Source organism: Tachysurus vachellii, chromosome 1 (genome assembly GCF_030014155.1).
Source record: "Tachysurus vachellii isolate PV-2020 chromosome 1, HZAU_Pvac_v1, whole genome shotgun sequence".
NCBI classification, from domain to species: Eukaryota; Metazoa; Chordata; class Actinopteri; order Siluriformes; family Bagridae; genus Tachysurus; species Tachysurus vachellii.
In genome coordinates this window covers 13,387,844-13,397,881 of record NC_083460.1, presented here as the reverse complement: position 1 = coordinate 13,397,881, position 10,038 = coordinate 13,387,844, and positions in this window count along the sequence as shown.

The window sequence follows — 10,038 nt, the reverse complement described above, 5'->3', positions numbered from 1 at the left end:
AACAGCAGCGGACTGAGCACGCAGCCTTGAGGAGCTCCAGTGTTCAGTGTGGTGGTGCTGGAGATGCTGTTCCCGATCCGGACTGACTGAGGTCTCCCAGTCAGGAAGTCCAGGATCCAGTTGCAGAGGGAGGTGTTTAGTCCCAGCAGGCTCAGCTTCCCAATCAGGTGCTGAGGGATGATTGTATTGAATGCTGAACTAAAGTCTATGAACAGCATTCGTACATAAGTGTCTTTATTGTCCAGGTGGGTGAGGGCTAAGTGGAGAGCTGTGGCAATGGCATCGTCTGTGGAGCGGTTTGGACGATACGCGAACTGTAGGGGGTCCAGTGAGGGTGGTAGCTGCGTCTTGATGTGCCTCATGACGAGCTTCTCGAAGCACTTCATAACTATGGGTGTGAGTGCAACGGGACGATAGTCATTGAGGCAGGACACTGTAGACTTCTTTGGGACAGGAACGATGGTGGTAGTTTTGAGGCACGTAGGAACAACGGCGCTGCTCAGGGAAATGTTGAAGATGTCCGTAAAGACATCCGCTAGCTGTTCTGCACATTCTCTGAGCACCCTGCCAGGAATGTTGTCTGGTCCAGCAGCCTTCCGTGGGTTAACTCTGCATAGAGATCTCCTCACGTCGGCCGTGGATAGACAGAGTACCTGGTCGTCGGGGGGAGGGATGGACTTCCTCTGCGTTACGTTGTTCTGTACCTCGAACCGAGCGTAGAAATCGTTCAACGCATCTGGGAGGGAGGCGTCGCTATCACAAGCAGGTGAAGCTGTCTTGTAGTTTGTGATCGCCTGTATGCCCTGCCACATGCGCCGGGTGTCTCCGCTGTCCTGGAAGTGGCTGTGGATAGTCTGGGCGTGTGCGCACTTTGCCTCTCTGATGGCTCGGGACAGTTTGGCCCTTGCTGTTCTTAGGGCCGCCCTGTCCCCTGTTCTGAAGGCTAGGTCTCTAGTCCTCAGCAGAGCACGCACATTAGCAGTCATCCACGGCTTCTGGTTGGAGCGTGTAGTAATGGTCTTGGAGATGGTCACGTCATCAATGCACTTGCCGATGTAACTGGTCACTGATGACGCGTACTCCTCCAAGTTGACAGAGTCACCGTTGGTTGCAGCCTCCCTGAAGATATTCCAGTCAGTGCACTCAAAGCAGTCCTGAAGAGCAGAGGTGGCACCTGCTGGCCAGGTTTTCACTTGCTTCATAACCGGTTTTGAGCGTCTGACGAGTGGTCTGTATGCTGGAATTAGCATAACAGTGATGTGGTCTGAGTAGCCGAGGTGGGGGCGGGGCTCCGCACGGTATGCGCCGGGAATGTTTGTGTAAACAAGATCCAGCGTGTTTTCACCTCTCGTAGCAAAGTCCACATGTTGATGGAATTTAGGGAGCACTGACTTGAGATTTGCATGGTTGAAATCTCCGGCGATGATAAAAAGTCCGTCGGGGTGAACATTCTGTAGGTCGCTAATAGCTCCGTATAGCTCACTTAGCGCCTCTTTAGCATTAGCGCTAGGAGGAATGTAAACTCCGACAATGTAAACAGTAGTGAATTCCCGTGGTAAATAAAATGGTCTGCATCTAACAGTCACAAACTCCACTGACGATGAGCAGTAACTAGAAACAAGCACAGAGTTCTTGCACCAATCCGTGTTGATATAAACACACACACCACCACCGCGAGTCTTACCGCACAGAGCTGCATTTCTGTCGGCTCTAAATGAAGTTAGCCCGTCCAGTTGAATGGCGGCGTCCGGAACTCTGTCGCTGAGCCACGTCTCCGTGAAAACAAACACGCAGCAGTTTCTAATCTCTCTCCGTGTAGAGCGTTCGAGTCGGATGTAGTCCAGTTTATTGTCCAGGGAGCAAACGTTGGCTAGTAGAATGGACGGGAGAGCCGGCCGGCTAGGGTTTGTTTTTAGCCTAGCACGGACCCCCGCCCGCTTACCGCGCTTCCGCTTCCTCGCGCACCGCTTTCGGCGTCCCCTCTCCTGGTCTCTGGTATCAGGCGGTACCGGGGACTGGAGGCCTGGTCTCCGCAGCAAGCCGAGGTCACGTAGCCTATACAGTACATCATCGTGCAGGTTGGTTGTTACACGATTTCTGTACTTTATTAGGTCCTGATGGTGGTATACATGAACACCGCTGTGCCTGGCATCCATGTAGAAGCAATGGTCGGGCTAAAAACCGTAAATAAAAACTTAGAAAATGTAAATAGCACCGTATTGAATCCGGAGAGGCCGCTGCGTGCTACTGCCGCGCCGCCATCTTGGATCTATATGTTGCATGACTTGGTGGCAACATTAGCCTTATAGCAAACTTAAGAAGGATGTAATGAGACACTGTGTAAATTTCATATTTGAATAAAACCTTTCTTTGATTTTTTAAAAGGGGGGCACGGTGGCTTAGTGGTTAGCACGTTTGCCTCACACCTCCAGGGTCGGGGTTCGATTCCCGCCTCCACCTTGTGTGTGTGGAGTTTGCATGTTCTCCCCGTGCCTCGGGGGTTTCCTCCAGGTACTCCGGTTTCCTTCCCCGGTCCAAAGACATGCATGGTAGGTTGATTGGCATCTCTGGAAAATTGTCCCTAGTGTGTGAGTGAATGAGTGTGTGTGTGCCCTGTGATGGGTTGGCACTCCGTCCAGGGTGTATCCTGCCTTGATGCCCGATGACGCCTGAGATAGGCACAGGCTCCCCGTGACCCGAGGTAGTTCGGATAAGCGGTAGAAGATGAATGAATGAAGATGAATGATTTTTTAAACTCTGCATTTGATTGACAGGTGATTGATCAGTGATGTCATCAGAATTTATAATTAGGCCATGGTGTGTGTCAGGATAAAAAAATAAAATTTTTAAAGAAATCAAGAGGAAGTCTGTGGGACTTTTTTTGGCCAGTTCACACCTCTTGATATCATGACATTATATGTGTGAACTGGCCAAAAAAAAGTCAGGTTATATACTGAAGATGTTATTGATTCAGTCATGCATTTACTCTGCTCAGTGCTAAACTGGTAGCTATATGTTGCATGACTCAGTAGCTACATTGGCCTTAAAGCAAACTTAAGAAGGAAGTAATGAGACACTGTGTAAATTTCATATTTGAATAAAACCTTTCTTTGATTTTTTAAACTCTACATTTGATTGACAGCTGATTGAACAGTGATGTCATCAGGATTTATAATTAGGCCATGGTGTGTGTCAGGATAAAAAAAACATTTTTAAAGAAATTAAGAGGAAGTCTGTGGGACTTTTTTCGCCAGTTCACACCTCTGGATGTCATGAAATTATACAGTATGTGTGAACCACACAACTTTATTTTCCCTCTCACTTACTTTATCTAAACCTGATGCATGACCTCATGGTTCATTCTGAAACTCTTGTTACATCCCTGTGGTTATTCGATGCACTGGAAAAGGCACGTGGAAGGTGAGGAATGTTATTAAACATGTAAAGACACGCTGCCCATTTCAAATCTCCCCCACGAATATTACAATGGGGCGGTCTGATCTCTGATCACAGCATGTACAGGCAGAACACAAAATGCAGAACTCCGCATTCTCCAATGGTACTAAAATTCTGACTACGAAACCTCATCACAACACCAGACTTTTTTTTTTACATTCATCAGTTAAGGTGCTCAGATCTATTCTATATGTGCAGCTAGTGCTTTATTGTAATAAGAACTGTTTTTTTGGGGGGTGGAGGAACCATGGAGAATTTAATTGGAAGAAAATTTTGTACATAAATTATTACATTATTAAAACATGAAATCTATTTTCATGACTGCATATTGTGTTAAAAAATTATATTTTAATAACTATTATTATTCTTATTATTATTCTTCTTCTTCTTCTTATTATTATTATTATTATTATTATTACAAATAATTAAGTGAAATTAAAAATTATTTCCAATTTAAATTCAAATGAAGTCTATTTTATATTAAATAAAATTCCTATATAGTGTTAGCACTATTTTGATTTCATACACATTTTATTTATTTAATTGTTTATTTGTTTATTGTATACTTCATTTATAGAATAACACATAAATGTTTGCAAAAGTAATATACAGTATATGAAATAAAATAAAATTAAATAAAAGACATGCACCGTTACCTAAAAAATTTTAAAGCTGTACTTTTGAAGAACGCATTTCTCATTTGTAAAATGTTATATTACTGCTTCAGCTCTATTAAAGATTTACAAGAAGAAAACGTTGATTTTATACCACAGCAATTGCTCAACTATTACAAATATTTATCACAAAACAACATGGCACATCTTTTTATTTGGTTACAGATACATTTAATAAATAATGTCATTTAGTTAATTTAATCTAAATATTTTCCTTCACGTATAGAATATTATCCTGACCCTCAGGGGGTAGTGTCGAGCTCAAGAATCAATTGCTCTTAACCCAGGGATCAGTGGGTAAAAATCCATCATTTAGGTTGTACCAACCATTTTTACATCACCATGTTAGAGTCTGTGAGCATCTGCCCCAAGGGGATGCTAGGTCAACAGGGTGGGCAACAGGGGGCTAAGACCAGGTGGCCAGTCATGATTAGAGCAGAGAGAAACCCCACCCACCTCCACCCAAATACTAGTGATCTTACAGCATGTGAAGAGAGAGAGAGAGAGAGAGAGAGAGAGAGAGAGAGAGAGAGAGAGAGAGAGAAAACATTGTAACCCAGAGAGCTGAGAGAGAAAAAACAGGACTGAAGAGATGATTTAATACTCAGATGTAAAAATGAGGAATGATGTTAGCGATGGAGTGATGGTCAGCTATTAACTCATGGGATTGTTGTGGATGGAACTGCCTGTAGACTGTCATGCCTTCTTTGAACCAATGTTGTGTCAGTCAACTGTATGGTCTGGACTTTATCAGCAATCATTTGAAGACATTGACAGGAAGAATTTAGTGTTAGGTCTGTGTTGATCTCAGAGTTTGCGCTGACCCATTAGTTCCTCAGGAGGTCTCGGTTGCACTATTATAAACTGTTGTAGAAAGGACATTATTTACATTGACATTATTTACTGTCCAGTGTCACCCAAATGAGGATGAGTTCCCTTCTGAATCTGGTTCCTCTCAATGTTTCTTCCTCTTATTGTCTCAGGGAGTTTTTCCTTGCCGCCTTCACCTCCGGCTTGCTCATTAGGGATAGGGATAGATATATAGTATTTTAAATTTTAAATTACTATTTTTAAATTAATTTTAAACTTTAATTGTATATATTCATTTATTTATTTTTATTCTTATTTTTTCTTCTTTTTATTATTATTATATATATTTATTTCCATTTTTTCCTCTCTTCTGTTTCTATACTTCTGTAAAGCTGCTTTGAGACAATTCGAATTGTTAAAAGCGCTACACAAATAAATGAAATTTGAATTTGGATTTGAGCACCGTGAGGGTGCCATAATAAAAGTTATAATAAGTGGAAATAATATTTCCATGGATGATTAAAACAAAATGCTGAATATCCTGCAATGCAGTATATTTGTTTAATTAACATTAATAAGCAAACTAGCTGATGTTGTGCTAGACTAGACAAATAAACGGGGCTTAATAACAGAAGTACACAAAACATGACACGGACTAGAGACAAGACAAGACAACAGTAGATTCCGCGCTGCACAAGGCAACACGGCACAGTTAAATACAAAAGACAATGAGACACGATTAGGAACAGGTGTGTAGACAGGGTGGAGCAGACGAAGGTGGGGCAGACACGTGACGAGGAACGTAAACAAAGGCACATGGCCAAAAGTCCGGGCTGAGTCCTGACAGTGACATAAAGAACACGAGTGCGTTATTGAACACTTCTACAACATGATTAATGTCATGTCTGGAAGAGAATGAACACGTCCCAGAATAAACAGAACGACAAGAAATATGAGTTTTAGCAGTTTCACACATACACACACACACTTACACACACACACTGAACTCGTTCTTCAGGTTTGTATAGTCATGCGATTAATTACAGAGCACATTGCCTCAGAAATAAGGTGCTAGGTTAAAGAAGTACAAGATGTGCTCTTTGGTCATTTGGTATGTAATCATCTAAGAATCCTCAGAGGCAGCCTGAAGACACAGTCATGAGTCACAATCATGTAGGAGTAACAACACCTATAATGGGAACGATGGGTGTATACAGTGCTAATGCTAGTCATGCTTAAAGACCAGTACATACCAGTAGCTATTTTAGAAGCTAAACCAAAGGCTAGAGCACAAACCATCTGTTCCAACCAATTATTCAAAGTTGCCAAAGAGTTATTTGCTATCAGTCCTTTGCCATAATGCATTGCAAATACGATTAATTAAGGCCGCAAATATCCAAACTGGAATTGTAGGAGGTCACAGAGCTTCTTGTTTTCCTCTGATGAACCGAGAAGTGAAGCAACTCACTTGAATAAAATCTAAAATGCAGTTATTTTGATTTACGCTTTAGTTTTATAACAAATTCTAACATACAAGCGATTTAGGTCTATTTACAGATAAGATTACTACATGAGAAATAATAAAGCACTGCATGTCCTGCTGTTACACAAAACTAATCAACAGTGTAGATGGTGTAAGTACACTGAGTTGCTTTCTTCATAGACTGCAGCAGTTTGAAAAGATTTAAGATTAACACGTCGTACATTTCTCCACCACAGGTTGTATTTAATGTTTCGGAGTTCATCCCTCTTTTCTTATTTATGTTATTTGCTAATGCTAGCTAATTTTAGATAACAGCAAACATTATTAGCCTATGAACTAGCAGGTTATAAAAGTTCATTACAGAATCGGGTGAGTTGTGTGTTTTTTGTTCCTGAAGTTCTCTGTAACTCACACACATGTAAATCTGGTAGCAGAGGAACTTAAAGTTTACTGATTTATATATGTCACTGATCATATTGCTAACACCACTTCAAGGGAGAGGTGTAGCTGAAAGTATGCTTTATGACTCAATAGATAATTACGCTCTTTACAAATGTTTAATCTGTCACAAGACAAAAAATACACTGAGAGAAATAAAAGAAATGCAGTCAAAGCAGCTTGCTAATACAAACAAATCAGACTAGAAATTAGTGTTGGTATTCAGATCACTGGATCCAAATGTCATTATTTAGTAGCAGTTTACACGATTTGAGGAAACACATGCAAAGCGATATGTAAAAAGAACATAACAGATTTAGCTAGAAGAGCTAGCGGATTGCACAGCAATTGCACAGCCGTTATTAAAAAAAGGAAAGAAATAAACGCTGTGTGTTTGTGCACTGCATGTTGCATAATTGTACACTCTGGGTCACACACCCAGCTCTTATCAGCCTGCTTATCAGTGAGCCCACAGCTTTGAGACTCGCCCGCTGTTCTGCTAAACGTCTGTACAAAAAAAGTGTAAATATCGCTGACAGTGTTCGCTTTAATTTAGACTGTGCTGCCTCAGTGCTAGTTTACGTGTCTAACTTCCCTTTGAATGTAAAGTTCAGTTAACCATGATTGTCGAAGCAAAGAAACAAGCATTAAAAGAAACTGAGATAGGTATTAATTTTTTTGTACTGTTAGTATGTGAATCGTGTGGCTCAAACCATCAGAGTGAGATAAACCTGAACTTTACAGCTAATCGCTAAAGATGCTACCCATGTTTGTTCATTTTTGATTCTTTCTGAGCTGCTAAACAATTAAACAGAAACAGTGAGCAATCCATCCCAAAAAACATGTACTTTAACTATTTTATGAGTGATATGTTCATTTTTTGAGTCTTGGGTGTTTGCTAATCCTGTAACTCAAACCATTAAAGAGTGAAAACTCTGAGCTTTACAGCTAGTCACTAATAAGCTACATGCCCATTAAGGTGGAACAGATGTATTACTTTACCCACATCTGTAATGGATAGCAAAGTCCTTTTTTTTCACTTTACTGTTTGTGTGTGTATGTGTGTCATTGTGCAAATGAAGGGTTTTTATTCCAATGATTTGCTGCTTACTTTCCCATTGCTAACCATGTGAACGTTGTGTGCTACTTCTAAAACCCCAGACTGTACACATTAGGATAATTAAACTCACCCCCTTCTCTCTCTCTCTCTCACACACACACAGAAACACACACAGAGCTTACTGATTTACATAAATGCCCATTTTTCCTGAATTTATTTAAAATGTTTTTCTAGTTTTCTAGACTTTTTAGTGCTTTTTAGTTTTTCTGATCAGAGCCACCAGGCAACATTATGATTTGAATAGCCTCTGCCGGAGAAATTAGAAGGATAATTATAAGACAAATTACACAAAGAATATTTGTATTGTTAAACAAAAGAGCAGCCAAATGGCAGCTTATATTACCTGAACATATTTCCTCTTGCTTTCAGTGGCTGTGTTCCTGTGTGTACAAAAACACTTTCACTCCTCTGATCAAATTCTGCGTTGTGAGATTTATTTAGACACATTTTATAAGATTTATATTAAATAATGAAATCAGAAGAATCAAGTTTCTTTACTTCACTTTTCGGTTTTATGGTTTTCTAGCCCTTAAATTAGCTCCACAGTTTACAGATGCTACTGAATCAAAACTTTGAACTCTGAACTCTGTCCAGGAAAAACAAAAGAATATGGACAGTACGCTCAACCCCGAGTTTAGACTTCAGCAAATCAAAATACTGTAAATACTGTACAAGCTTCGTTAAATGTCAACTTAAAGACACATTGAACTGTTGAATGTATAACACCGAATATACAGTTCACTGTATATACACATCATACACATCAGTTAACAAAAGGCTAACAAAAGGCAAACAGGAAGCTGAGGAAGCAGGAAGTCTCAGGAAATGCATAGTACAATGATATTGCATTTAAAAACGGTCTTGTATTGGGTATGCAGTCATTTGAAGAGTTTTGCACAATAAATAAACTTCCTTTTACTTCCTTGTGAAGGTGTATATCAATATGAATGGGGCTCTACAGATAAATATTATTTTTACTATTCACATTAATGGTGTTATGTAATTATAATGAATAATCCAAGTAGCTGGTGCACTAAAAGAGGAGGCTTAAACTCCTGATATGCCTCACTTCCTCATTTCCTCTATCTCTCTTCCTTGGCTCATGCCTAGACTCTTGTTTGTCTCCAGCTCTTTTTTATCATCGCTCCTCCGTGTCCCATCCATGTCCCTGTCTGCCCTCTAATTTCTCTCCTCTGTAACCAGAGGGTAAGACTGAGCTGTGTATGTAGGTTGATTGCGCTTGCCTGCAGCGTAGGCACAACTTAATTACACATTCTTTCTTTTATGGAACTCTGAATAGGAGACTTTTAAGGATTTAATATATGTGGGACAGAGAATAAAGACTGACATCTCTGTAATGCTTACGCTCTATAGGCTGAAGATCGTCTTACACTGTACTAACTGATACAGGGCAAAACAGGTACAGAACAAAAGAGCAATTATTTTATTAGCAAGACTGAAAGCATGTACTGACCAGGTCCTGTTTATTTTGTTCAATGTGGCTGAAAATATTTTATTCAGATGTTTTTTTTAAATATTTTATTCAGAAGTATGTGTGCAAATCTTTGCATTCCATCTCCAAATGCGCAAACAAAGCACAACTATTTGTTTTTTGTTTTTGTTTTTTTTCAGCCCTGCGTTCTCGTTGTGACTCATTCCGTCATAACTGAATCTGATAAAGTCTATTCATGCTCGGAGTAAGCAAAGCTGCCAGAGACCTCAAAAAGAACAAACACCACAATCACACACACTCCCTACACAAGCCATGTGTCAATGCAGTAATGAGAAGTGGACACATGGCACTCAGAACCGTCTGCCAACACCTAATGAAAGAAATGTCTTTCATAATCCCTCGTTCAGTAATGAGCTCACCGAGCAAACAAAGGTGAAAAGGCCTGGGGTGAAATCGACGTGCATTTCAGATAACAATAGATACTGTAATAACACAATATTTAACAGAATTGTTGATTCTGGTTCCCCACTGAGCTGATCCATATACCAGAGATGGGGGACTCAAGTCATATGACTTGACTCGAGTCAGACTTAAATCACAAATT